This window comes from Podarcis melisellensis, assembly GCF_964234715.1.
Source record: "Podarcis melisellensis genome assembly, chromosome: 4".
NCBI classification, from domain to species: Eukaryota; Metazoa; Chordata; class Lepidosauria; order Squamata; family Lacertidae; genus Podarcis; species Podarcis melisellensis.
This window is the reverse complement of record NC_138531.1, coordinates 88,965,020-88,978,782: the sequence shown is the minus strand read 5'-3', so window position 1 is coordinate 88,978,782 and position 13,763 is coordinate 88,965,020. Positions and strand designations below refer to the sequence as shown.

Genomic DNA, 13,763 nt, shown 5'->3' with positions numbered 1-13,763 from the left:
GCAGCAATCCCTACCCAGCGGTCCCTTGACGGCACAGAAGCTCTGATACCCAGGTGGAGCTCATCCCCCAAACAATGTCTTTGCTCAACTGAGAGACCTCTGGATCCGTACAAATGCATGCCAAAAACACAAGCAATCAAGTCAGCTCAGAGCGTGCATTTTCCTTCGTGCAGAATTTATATTTTGGTGCATGGTATGATGAGGTCTACTTTTCGCCCTGTCGCTGAGCTCATCTGCGCTACTAGTTTGATTTACTGATGGCGACTTCTTCCCAACGCCAGACTACATTAGGTCACATTGAAATCGATGGAACAAGTTAGCCGTGACATAACTTAAATCTCACTCATTAAATAGGAGCATAACCAAATTTAGAGAGAGCAATCTCCTAAATATAAGAAGCTGGTGTAAATTGCCTATGCTAAACTCTATTCAATGTAGACTACTTCCAGTTGAGCTGGCCTAAACCTACAGAGACATAAAAAGTCTTCAAAATAAGAGTTTGATTTGTGCCACCCGTTTTGCCAGTGCTGGGTTGCCGGATTGTGTGATTGAGCCGAACTGAGTTGTGCTCCAATATTATTGCACCTACCCAGTCCTGCTACTCTCCCAGAACACCCATTTTTTCTACTGGTCTTGACTCAGCTGGGTGAGCCCCATTTGTGCTAGTTATGCTGGCATATTGCTGCTTGAGCCAAGAATTGGCCAGCTGAGCTGCAGATCTGATGGATCCTAACTTGCTTGTCCCAGCAGATTTTGGGTTTGTATTGCTCCAAAATTGACCCAGATTATTCTTTCTTGGAGAGTCCTGGCTCATTGTTTCCCACATGTGATGAGAGTGGCTATATTGCATGCACCAATCTGGGTCAAGGCACCAATCTGCTTCATTTTGACTGTGAGGTGACCCACTGCCTCAAGGCAAGATGCTGTAGCTCAGGGATATGATGATGATGATGATGATGATGATGATGATGATGATGATGTTATACCCCGTCCAACTGACTGTGTTGCCCCAGCTACTCTGGGTGGCTTCCAGCATATATAAAAACATAACAAAACATTAAACCCTAAAAGGCTTCCCTAAACAGGGCTGCCTTCAGATGTCTTTTAAAAGTAGGATAGTTGCTCATTTCCTTGACATCTGATGGGAGAGCATTCCACAGGGTGGGCATCACTACTGAGAAGGCCCTCTGTCTGGTTCCCTGTAGCTTCACTTCTTGCAGTGAGGGAACCACCAGAAGGCCCTCGGTGCTGGACCTCAGTGTCTGGGCTGAACGATGGGGGTGGAGATGCTGCTTCAGGTCTACTAGGCCGAGGCCGTTTAGGGCTTTAAAGGTCAGCACCTATGTGTTTTGGCCAGCATCCAGTGTTCAAAACTCCCATTGTTTCTGAGCTCTGTGCCTAAGACTGCAGAGTAGAAGGAAAGGAGGACCTTTTTCTGCCTCCCCACTTCAAGCAACACTCTGAAGATTGGAGAAGAGACCTTCTTAAGAATATTAGAGGGGTGGGCGGGGAAAAGACTAGACCAGGAGTCAGCAAACTTTTTCAGCAGGGGGCTGGTCAACTGTCCCTCAGACCTTGGGGGGGGGGGCGACTATATTTTTTGGGGGGAAATTCCTATGCCCCATAAATAACCCAGAGATGCATTTTAAGTAAAAGAACACATTCTACTCATGTAAAAACATCAGGCAGGCTCCACAAATAACCCAGGGATGCATTTTAAATAAAAGGGCACATTCTACTCATGTAAAAACACACTGATTCCCGGACCGTCCGCGGGCTGGATTGAGAAGGCGATTGGGCCGGATCCAGCTCCCGGGCCTTAGTTTGCCCACCCATGGACTAGACCATGTGAAAAATTCATTCATTTTCAGCTTAGTGTTCTTGTTATAAGAAAAAAACGCTGCCTAGACATCCCGTTGTTGCGCCCATAACCTAGGCTTAAGATGCTATTTAGCTCCTAGCTTTCCTATTTCAGTTTCTAACAGAGCCTGCATCTCTTACAATCCCTGACCTTTGGCTGGATGGAGCTGATGGAAGCTATAGCCCCAGGACCTGGAGGACAGCAAGTTGGGGAAGGCTTCCTAGAAATACAGTTTCCAGATGTCCTTGTTGGAAGCCAAACTAAGCAAGGCTGGAACGGGCTTCAGTTTGCGGTCTAGACATTCCTTTGATATCAGGCAACACCAGTTCCTACTTCTTGAAAAGAAAAGGAAACCTGCACTTTCATAAAACAGGGATGGAGAACCCATGGCTCTCCATGTGTTGCTAGGCTACCAACTTCTGTCATCCCTAGCAGGCATGACCAATGGGCAGGGATGATGGGAGTTGTGGTCTACCAACGTTTGGACAGGCTACCCAGCCCTGATGCAAAACATCGACTGTTGCTTCTCCAGACCAATGCAATGGTGCAAATGATGGATCCCCCCCCCCAAATTTAAGATAAAAAGGGACGTGGGTGGCGGGTGGTTAAACCACAGAGCCTAGGACTTGCCGATCAGAAGGTCGGCGGTTCGAATCCCCGCGACGGGGTGAGCTCCCGTTGCTCAGTCCCTGCTCCTGCCAACCTAGCAGTTCAAAAGCACGTCAAAGTGCAAGTAGATAAATAGGGACTGCTCTGGTGGGAAGGTAAACGTCGTTTCTGTGCGCTGCTCTGGTTTGCCAGAAGCGGTTTAGTCATGCTGGCCACATAACCCGGAAGCTGTACGCCAGCTCCCTCGGCCAATAAAGCGAGATGAGCGCCGCAACCCCAGAGTTGGCCACAACTAGACCTAATGGTCAGGGGTCCCTTTACCTTTAATTTAAGATAGCACACACTTGTTACAGATACGGACGTCCCTGCGTGCCAACTCAGGCCAATGCCTGCGGATCGTCTCCATTGCACCCCGACTCTCAAGCACTGACAGTGGTCGCTGAACAGTCCGTGCTGTTTAATGAGTCAGACACGATGCTAGAAATAAAAGTGTGAGCCCGAGGGATGGAGGGGGTGATGTCATCCCTAGCAACAGATGGCCAAGTGCCTCTCAAACACCCCCACCCCCCACTTGCCTAGCATTGCTCAAGTGTCAGTGTTTGCAAATCTGTATGCGACAATAAGGGTACCGCTGGGTTGACCGCTACTTTTATCTGCGCCCTTTTGTGCTGGCTCAGCAATTTCTCCATGGAAACGCCGTTTGCTGAATTGCTTGTTTGCTTTCATTGCCCCGTTCTTCTCTCTTGGCTCAGCTCAACTCTTTGGTCCCAGCATAACGTATAAAAGTGGTCACAAGCAAATATCGCCCTCTTTTTGAGGTCTGGAACGCACAAAGCACCTTTTGAAAAGGGAGAGAATTCGTTTTCATTCATTCACTCATTTTATTTTATTACAAAAGGGGAGCTGAGTGTTGACCGGGCTTCCCGCTCCTGCGTCAAAGCCAGTTGAAATGGACGTTGCTTTGCATAGAGACTTTGGAAAGCGCAGCCGAGTTGTGTCAGGTCGCCCTCTCATTCTTGTTGCAAAACATCAGCTGCTTTGAAATGTCTCGGTTAATTCCCTCAAATAAAGGTGGAAAGAGAGCCGGGTTTGGGGGGTGGGAGTGGCAGGCGTACAAAAGCTGGTCAGGCCAAATACTCTGCTAGCTGAAAGAAAGCAGATGTGAACGGGCGTATCAATGCACATACGTCCATCATAGTACATGTCAGGCCTCAAATTGTGTGGCACCATGGAACAATATTTGCATTTCTGGAAGCAAGAAAAAAGTATATACAGTTTGTCCACAGTTTGGCTTCTTTTTCTCATAAAAGCAGTGCTTTTTATCTGGGGGGGGGGGGTACGCAGGGGTTACGCATACCCCTAAACATTATGTGAATCTAGATTCGCCCTCATTGAGGGGCAGTACAGTGGTACCTCGGGTTACATACACTACAGGTTACTTACGCTTCAGGTTTCAGACTCCACTAACCCAGAAATAGTACCTCGGGTTAAGAACTTTGCTTCAGGATGAGAACAGAAATTGTGTTCCGGCAGCGCGGCGGCAGCAAGAGGCCCCATTAGCTAAAGTGGTGTTTCAGGTTAAGAACAGTTTCAGGTTAAGTACGGACCTCCAGAATGAATTAAGTACTTAACCCGAGGTACCACTGTATTTCAATATGAGTAGGTAAATGAGAGTGTGTGTGTATGTATATATGTGTGTGTGTGTGTGTGTGTGTGTGTATTTATGTGTGTGTGTGTGTGTGTGTGTGTGTGTGTGTGTGTATATATATGTGCATGCCTTGGTATGAGTGAGAGTTCTATTCTCAATTCCAGCCTCCTTGCTTCTTTTGAAATGTTTACATATTACTTGCATTTTCAGTAACTTGTATTTTTCCAATGTGCTCATCATCATTATTATTTAATTACAATCCAGACTGCGCCTCTTCGGTGTGCCAGTCAACCAGCCACACCTTCCTTCAGGATATCCATTTCCATTGTTTTTCCTGCAAGACATAGGAACACAGGGAGCTGCCTTGTACTGTATTAGACCATTGGCCCATCTAGCTCCATAATGTCAATTCTGACTGGCAGCGGCTCTGCAGGGTTTCAGGAAAAGGGTGTCTCCTAACGCTACCTGGAGTTGCTGGGCATTGAACATGGGGCCTTCTGTATGCTAATCTTATCTTCCCCCTGAACTGTATTCATTCCCCTGGCTCCTTTCCCCACCCTGATTGGGAGTGGGGGGGGGAGCACAGCTGTTACTTTAAAGAAGCCGATTTAATGCACTAAATATCAGATCAGTTTTGCACTTAGCTAAGCCAAAGGGGGCATAGCTGAATGAGGCCACTCTTCTCTTAATTAGGCTTAACTGGTATAAGATTCTAGCCGCCAGTAACCCGGTGAGCAACATAGCAAGCAGAATAAAACGGTTAGATTTTGGTCGCCCTTGTTTTCCTTTAACAGACCCCACTGCATACTCGTTTCAAGTAAACAAGAGGGAAAATATAGCACCTGGCCAAGCGTGGCTTGTCTTCCGTACCCGTTGGCTTAATGCAGGTGGGTCATCATTCTTGCTTTGGTGCTTTCAAGAGAGAGGCCCCCAGGCAGGGCTCACATTGCTATAATTTCATTCCTTGTTAAGAGATTGGAGCACGATAGCTGGAAACTACAAGGGGAGGCTGCAGAAAGAGAAAGTGGGATCAATTTGACCGCTATGCAAAAGCCATTCTTTACTAGGACAAGAAAGCATGCTGCCTAGATCTTTTCAGCTCCTTCCTGGGATTCAGGGCAGCCATTCTGTGCAGAAACCGCCTCCAGGAGATAGAGACTGTGCTGCCTATTGACATGCAAATGAAACCCTTTTGAGTGTGCCACTTTCCTTGGGATTCACTGCATATCTAATCCAGGTAGATGTTACTTAGCCTAGTTACCAACTGGAGGTGTATATTCTGCATCCTGGCTGTGCCGCCTAGGGGCCTTGAGGGCACTTAGATCAGTTCCCCAAACTGCAGGCGTGCTGCCATCCTAACGAAAACAAGCCCAACAGCGGTTGTAGGGATGGCAAGTGCTGTTGCTGCTAGCTGGTCTAAGCTAAAAGCCAGTTTCACTTATCTCTGGATCCACCTTGGTCCTTTAGTGCAGCTGCTCATCCACACTACTTGTTTCCTGCTTGCTCCCAGGAAAACCTCTGAATTGGTGCGAAGTCAGTTGGGTCTTCCACACATTCCCTCTGATTTTAGAGCTAAGGCCCAGGTTTCCCAGGAAAAGTGATGAGACAAACAGAAAACCGCTCGGACCCGTGCTTTTGACAGACAAACAAAGTGTATGAGCCCACATGAAACAAGCAGAAAGACACACTCTGGTTGTTATGTACTGAGTTGAATAGAATCCAAAAGGCAGCAGTCTGATTGGCCCTAGAACAGTAGGATCCAGAATGCAGCAGTCTGATTGGTCCACAGGACCCACCCAATCCAGCTCCAGGTGGGAATGAATCCGCAACCTGATTGGCCTACAGGAGAATCCCGGAATTAGCCAATCACATGGGGCCTATTGTGTAAATAATGTATATAATGCAGACATTCTGGTGGAACTTCCATTCCTCCTCACCACTATGAGCTGAGTAAAGAGCATGAAATCCACTCTTGACTCCGAATATATTTCACTGGTTTTCTTCCTCATTGGGCTCAGGACAGCAATCAGAGTGGAGGCAGGGGAGGGTTGGGCAGTGATGGCAATGGAAGGCAATGGACAGTCGAAATTGAGACTGGATGGTGGTTAGCACAGGCTGGGTGAGGCCACAAACAATGATATAGATAGGTGGAGTAAATCAGTGTGAGGATTTTGCAAATGAGAAGAGAAGAAGAGCCTTCCAGATTGGACCAGTGGCCCATCTCTTCCAGCACCCTGCTCTCCCAAGTGGGCAACCAGATGCCTGTGGGAAACCTGCAAGCGAGAGCTGAGCTCAAGAGCACTCTCAGCTCCTGCGGTTTCCCGTGACGGGCATTCGGAAGCATTACTGCCTCCAGCTGTGAAGGCAGAGCTCTTCTTCTTCTTTGGCGATCACTCGTAGCCGAGTAAGATTGTCTTCCATAAACACGGTTTTAACAATGAGTTCCTAAGTGACTGTGGAGGCCAGTTCTGGATCCACACATCCTTCCACAGTGGGGACATTGGTTCCCGGGCAGGAGTTGATCAGGGTGTGGATTTGCCAAGTGTGCCTTCCTCTTAGCACATTTCTCCCTTGCGTCCCGAGTCCGAGTGTCTTCAAAGCCCATGACACCTTTGGTAAAGGCTGTTCTCCAACTGGAACACTCACAGGCCAGGGTTTCCCAGTTGTCAGTGTTTATACTACATTTTTTTTAAAGATTTGCCTTGAGACAGTCTTGAAACCTCTTTTGTTGACTACCAGCATTGTGCTTTTCCGTTTTTAAGTTTGGAATAGAGTAGTTGCTTTGGAAGACGATCATCAGGCATCTGCATAACATGACCAGTCCAACGAAATTGATGTTGAAGAATCATTGCTCTGACACTGGTAATCTGTGCTTCTTCCAGTACACTGGTATTAGTTTGCCTGAATTGCCATGTGGGACTAGACCCTCCCTATATCTGTATCATTCTGCTCTGTTTCTGGCTCTGGTTGTCTCTGAGCACTCAGGTCATTAAGGTCAACATGAAGGTCTGTTTAAACCCCCTCTATTTCATTGATAATGGCCAATATCTGTCGATGAGCCCATGCTCCAGCACTTTGCCCAGCCTTTCCAGAGCTGTTTAAGGGTCAGCCTATCCACTTACACAGCTGACAATCCTCTCCAGGGCAGAAGTAGGAAGCAAAACTGCTGATCTCTCCTTTCTGGTTATTGCATGGCTCATTAAAGGCAAGTTTCTTCAGCTGATGCCATAGAGCCTTGATAGCGCTGCTGTGTGTGGTGACTTTGGGGATGTGAGCTGTAATCTTGCCTCAGGTGGACTTTGCCATTTCCTCTTCTCAGCTCTTAAAACTCTCCCACTAAAAACGGATCACTTCGGTCACATTTAACATGCCCATCTATCTCTATAAAAGTTCGTAACGTCTACTGTGGGGGGACACTCAAGGATTTTATTCATCCTACATCCCTAAGTGAAGTAGCCCAATTCTCACTTCCCGAAGTAATAATGGGGATCAGAGAAAAATTGACCATTAAACCATGCTATGTTGCAGCTGAATGGAGTATTTGTTTTGTTTTAACAATTACGCCTTGTGTCTCCTTTACGGTTGGGTGATATATTGATGTATCATCCAAAACCTGTTTGACGTCCATATTGTGATATTGGAATCTTCGTTTTAGACCTGGCAATATATTGCAAATCATGGTGTGTGTGTGTGTGTGTGTGTGTGTGTGTGTGTGTGTGTTCATTCTATGCAAAAATCACAATGCAGGAAAAACCATGAAGCCAGCGAACGCCTCTGCATAGCTCCATCCTTATTTCAGACATCGTGACATATCAGTATGTCAGTATTTTCATTCTCTCTGTTGCTAGATGTGTGATTGTTACATCACATATCTGTGTTTACATTCCATGCTTGGAAAGTGTGGGAAACGGAAGCCAGTCCTTTGTAATCTCTCTCTCTCTCTCTCTCTCTCTCTCTCTCTCTCGGAGAAGATGTGAGAGGGAAGCCATGATTGCTTTCTCCTGTATATATTACTTAATAAACTCATATGCCACACCTCACAACCACTTTACTGTTTGAGTGTGCACGTCTTCGGATATGTGTCGCTGCTGCGCACCGGGACTGAAGAGTTACAGAAAGTCCTATGCTGCACTCAAGAGGGAAGACTCCTGGAGAGGTTTCTCAATTTGGGGGCTGTGCATCGTGCCCCCCCCGGGGGGGGGGGGGTTCCTATCATATATCACCATGTTGGGCTGGTGATGTACAGTGGTACCTCGGGTTAAGTACTTAATTCGTTCTGGTGGTCCGTTCTTTACCTGAAACTGTTCTTAACCTGAAGCACCACTTTAGCTAATGGGGCCTCGTGCTGCCACTGCGCCGCTGGAGAACGATTTCTGTTCTCTTCTTGAAGCAAAGTTCTTAACCCAAGGTACTATTTCTGGGTTAGCGGAGTCTGTAACCTGAAGTGTATGTAACCTGAAGCACATGTAACCCGAAGTATCACTGTATTGCGATGTTGAAAACCAGGTATCACCCCATCCTAATCTCTTTGTGGTACTGTGTATATTTATCTTGCTTTCCTCTCTCTCTCTCTCTCTCTCTCTTTTTTACCAGTAGAGAAATGGGCTTCATTCCTGCTGGCAAAACAGAGGGGAGGCATTCCTGATTAATACCCCCCCCCCACATATACAGTGTTCCCAGTGCAATCCCCCACACAGTTCCAGAAGGTTTTAGGAGACTGCAAGGGGAACTGGTAAAAACCATACCCCCTTGAAATGTCCCCGTGGGCATCTTTTCCCGAGGGCTTCATGCCAGCAGAGGGCATGGCAGAAGCGAGCGTGGGAGTCACTGCTAATTTGGCCATCTAATCAGGGTTTGGATTTGCTCGTTAGCAACCCAGTGGGTCAAGGAGTAGAGCATAATCAGTGACAAAAGGTCACAGGCTCGAGATCGCAACTGAAGCTAATCAATCGGCTCGTTAATGTGCAATTGCTTCGTTCGAAGTATATTATTATCTTCATATGGAAGGCGATGATATTCTGAACCAGGAGTCAGACTGCAACATAAAACCGTGTAGAGTAGCAACATAGTGCTTAGAAAATAATGTAAAGTAGGAGTTTCATGAGATTGTAATTGCATTGTCAAAGCCATCAGTCGACGTAACCAAGGATTTGACCTCCTCCTAATCACCTCCACCCCATCTAGTTGTCCAACAGCTCCATAGCATATCCTAATTTCCCAGTTTCCTAGCATACTTGACATTTTGGAATAAAGTTCATAGTTACTCAGCTGTTGCTAGGAGGGTGGGAACAAGTAAAAAAGTGTTATTTCTTTTTTCCTTACCTGGTTTCTTTTAAATAACAGGCAAAGAGAGTAAAATGGACTAGGACCAGGGTTCAAATCACAACTCAGCTGTGAAGCTCACTGGGTGATCTTGGGACTGTGCATGAGTTGGGAGAGGAAACATAGGATATAAGGTTGCTCTGCTGCTGCTGTATTAATCCAGTTTCGGAGGAAGCCTATGCAGTTGATAGATACCCTCCCACACGCAAAAGGGCATTGATTAGATGCATCAGGATGTGAATAGCTGGCATAGAGGAACTATCATCACAGCATTTCTGGGTGCTGAAAACACATGCAGACAAAGATCAATTCTGCCAATCTAATACATAGTTAGGGAGCTCATGCAGGATATGTATACATAATACAAAACAGCAGCTGTCATTGCTGTCCATGCCGTGGAAGTTCTACCACAGAGTCCCAGGTGTCAGCATCTGAATTTGCAGTAGATGTTGACTGGGGGCCTGAGGAATGGTGTGTGTGGGTTCAGCTTTTGCATCTTGGCCTTGTTTTGTCCCCAAATGGGAACTGCCAGGAGGCCAGCCAAAGCATGAAAGAAGCTTCTAATTGCAACGAGTCAGAATGAATACAGGTCTTTATAGGGCCTGATCCCTATAAAAGTGATTGGGTGGCTGGTCTGATCTCGTAGGAGGACTCTACATCAGCTGGAGACCACTTTTACTCAAACACTTCCCAACTGGAGAGGTACCGGTCCTGAAAGTACCATAGAAAACCTAGTCTGGGCACAAATGAGATGAGGAACTTGTGGTGCTCCAGATGTTGGTTTATGACTCCCATCATCCCTGACTGTTGGCCATGCTGGCTGGGGCTGATGGGAGTTAGAGCCTGACAACACTGGGAGGGCTGCAAGTTCTGGTATGCACAATGGACTAGTTTGGATGATCATATCTCAGTTTATAAAGCTGAGATATACACAAGACTTTTGCTCATGTATGGAATCCCATCACTCCTCCCTTTGCACAAACCACAATTATACCAGGAGGCCTCTAATAAACTACAGTTTCCAATTTTGTCCATACCAGGGAACTGTGCTCACTGACATTTTACAAGGCAAGGATATCAAGTCAACTTCAAACAATTGTTCTTTCAAAAAACCTGGCTTCCAGATTTAAGAACTATTTGTTTCCCAGTTTGGATGAAATGGGAGACTTCCTCTATTAATCGTGGCAAAGGCAGGAGAAAAGCAAGGGGCTGGACCTGTTGACTAAAGGGTTCAGTATGATAATCCAAATGTAGCACATGCAGATGTGGATCTCTGGGTCAGGACACATGTCCACCCTAAATAAATAATTGGTTCCAAATCACATTGGTTCCAAAACTGACAGCTTAAGTAAGATACTCCCAGCTCACTCCAGAGAATTGGAGCAACTGTCTCTAATGAATGGGGGCAAGTGAGCAATCAGTTGTTCCCTTAAACAAACCCTCTTCAATCAGCCATATCCCCCTTCACTCCCTGGTAGCTAAAAGGTTTCAAACTGTCCTCATTTGCAGACAAATGAAAACAAAGATGGATATAAAACAAAATTGTGTCCCTTTTTGTCTGCCTCTTCAGACAAAATTCAGTGTCTCCTAAACAGCTAATTGTTAATATGGAGCCTCGCCGCAGATTTTAACAACTGTGTAGCCCTCTCAATTCCAATGAAAATTACGGTATTCTGGTCTGCTTGTAATTAGCATGTAATTAGTACTTCCAGCAGTAGCTATAAATACTTACCTAACTGCTGGCTAGCTTGGTACTCAGCGCACATGATCATTATACAATTTCCTTCAATTTTTCCATGCATAAATGCCAGGGGAAACTGAGTAAAACTTGGGAAGCCCATGGGTATAATTTATGTTAATTGGTTTGGCCCCTTAGCAGAAAGCAAGCTCGTGCCATGTTAATGGGGGGTGGCAGTGGCACTTGGAGAGGCAAGGGGGTAGGCAAACAAGCCATCCACCAGTTGGGTATTCTGCACTTCAAGTGAATTGCAATCCCATTGTGTCGCTTGAGTCTAAATCTGCATTAATGTGGGAGAGGAAGCTCAGTTTCTGGCCTATTCCTTTCCTAAAACACAAGCTCAGGTCACAGCATGGCAACGTCTTGGCAATCTGCTCTATCAAATGCAAGGGAGGGGGATGCGTATTCATTCCTCCTAACAGGGAACATCTGCAGTTGGTGCTTTAGAATCGAGATGCTCTCTTTGCCGCTTCTTAAAAATAGAGTATTTTATGAAAGAATTACAGCTGGGGAAATTGAAAGCACCCATCTTTTCCCATTTGCCAGTTGTACATAAAAGGACAACTATTTTTAGTTGTGCAAAGCTGCAGACCACCCAATTGCTAGAAAAATATCTGGCATCTACCTGTTGGGAATGTCAGGTTGTAAGTGTGTGTGTGTGTGTGTTCGTGTTTGCGTTCTTGCACTGCTATTCTTCTTCCAGGTGCCATTTTCTTTTTCTTCATTCCATAATCACATCAGGCACCGTGACAAATAGGATTAAATACTACAGAAAATGCCCTTTTCTGCAGCAGCTCCCATCTATTAAAATTCTCTCTCCAGAGAGGCACAGCAGGTGCCAACTTCGTCATCCTTTCAGCACCAGACAAATAGGTTTGCATTTCCCTGGGCAATGTCTGGTATTGGGACATTTCAGGTGTGACCCAAAAGGAAGCACAGAACCATCCTCAGCATCAATAGCCTGAATAATCCTGGTGACTATGCAGTTGTTTGTTGTGTTAGAAAGCATATGTAATGTCAAAACATGATATGTGTTAGGAATGTTTGTTGAGGCATATACATTTGTTTTCTGCTCATGCTCTAGCAGAGAAATTCGTATTGGTGCTCCCAAACCATCTGCCCTTCTGAACATCGGTGGTGCACTTCAAAAAGTTGGCCACCCAAAGGCTGCGAGATAGCAGTTTCAAACTTCATGTTTATAAAATCTGATGAGAGCTGAGGTTTATATCATTTGAACAGTATTGCATTGAAATTACATCGTGCTGGGGAAGTCCTGCAAGCTTACATCTGCCGTGAACTTAGATGTGGTCTCGGACAAACCGCTCTGTCAGTCTCAGCCTCCCGTCTCTACTATGGGACTCACAGCGCTGATCTGTGTTGCTAAGGTTTTGTCAGGAGTATGTGGAATGCTTTGAATACAGCAGTGATGACAGTGGCAAGATGACGAAGACAGTGATAATATGGTATTGACAGTGATGACGCTAAAATACTTTCCACACTGCCACAGATAGTTTTTACACCTCCCATCTCAAAACCCTTGTTGTTGTTTAGTCGTTTAGTCGTGTCCGACTCTTCGTGACCCCATGGACCAGAGCACGCCAGGCACCTCTGTCCTCCACTACTTCCCGCAGTTTGGTCAAACTCATGCTGGTAACCTCGAAAACACTGTCCAACCATCTCGTCCTCTGTCGCCCCCTTCTCCTTGTGCCCTCCATCTTTCCCAGCATCAGTGTCTTCTCCAGGGAGTCTTCTCTTCTCATGAGGTGACCAAAGTACTGGAGCCTCAGCTTCACGATCTGTCCTTCCAGTGAGCACTCAGGGCTGATTTCCTTAAGAATGGATGCGTTTGATCTTCTTGCAGTCCATGGGACTCTCAAGAGTCTCCTCCAGCACCATAATTCAAAAGCATCAATTCTTCGGCGATCAGCCTTCATTATGGTCCAGCTCTCACTTCCATACATCACTACTGGGAAAACCATGGCTTTAACTATACGGACCTTAACTATACAGACCTTTAACTATACGGACCTCAAAACCCTTACGATTAATAATAATAATAATAATTGCACATTAATTCTGAGCAAGGAGATATTGCTCTTTCTACTCATTGTGGCAGCTACCTCCTGCTCCCAGTTTGACAAGAACAGGATCTAACACCTGCAGAAGGACCATACGCAGACCAAGACACCATCTCCTATCCAGAGATGCCACAAATCTTCTACCTGTGTGGTTGACCTAAACCAGCCAACTTTGGGTCCCTGGATGTTGTAGGACTAACTACAAGCCCCCTTCCCAATTATCCCAGACCACTGGCTAGAGTGACTGATGGAGCTGGGGTTTGTGTGGCCTTACAACATCTTGGTATGCCGTGTTGGAGAAGGCTGCCCTAAATGGTGAGCCCCAGCTCTCTCTTCCATAGCCTAGCTCCACCAAGGCAGACCTACTCTCCCTTTTTTCCTCAGCCACTGTTACATTTCTAGCTCATTATGAGCTTAGCATAAATAGGCCTTCTGCTAGATACAGTGCATCTGGGATATGCAATTATATAGTGATGTTTGATTTATACACTATCTTAATATATTCAT

The 13,763-nt window shown here is 46.0% G+C and overlaps 1 protein-coding gene and 1 long non-coding RNA gene across 2 annotated transcripts in view; one reads left to right on the top strand and one right to left on the bottom strand.

Annotated features, from left to right (window-relative positions):
- FAT3 (FAT atypical cadherin 3) overlaps positions 1–13,763 on the top strand; it is a 458,658-nt gene that overhangs the window by 281,600 nt on the left and 163,295 nt on the right. The window lies entirely within an intron of this gene.
- On the bottom strand, positions 4,249–5,767 carry LOC309369433. Its single transcript, XR_014168128.1, has 3 exons — positions 5,635–5,767; positions 4,961–5,127; positions 4,249–4,452 (listed from the first exon to the last, which is right to left on the bottom strand). It is a non-coding gene; the product is annotated as an uncharacterized lncRNA (long non-coding RNA).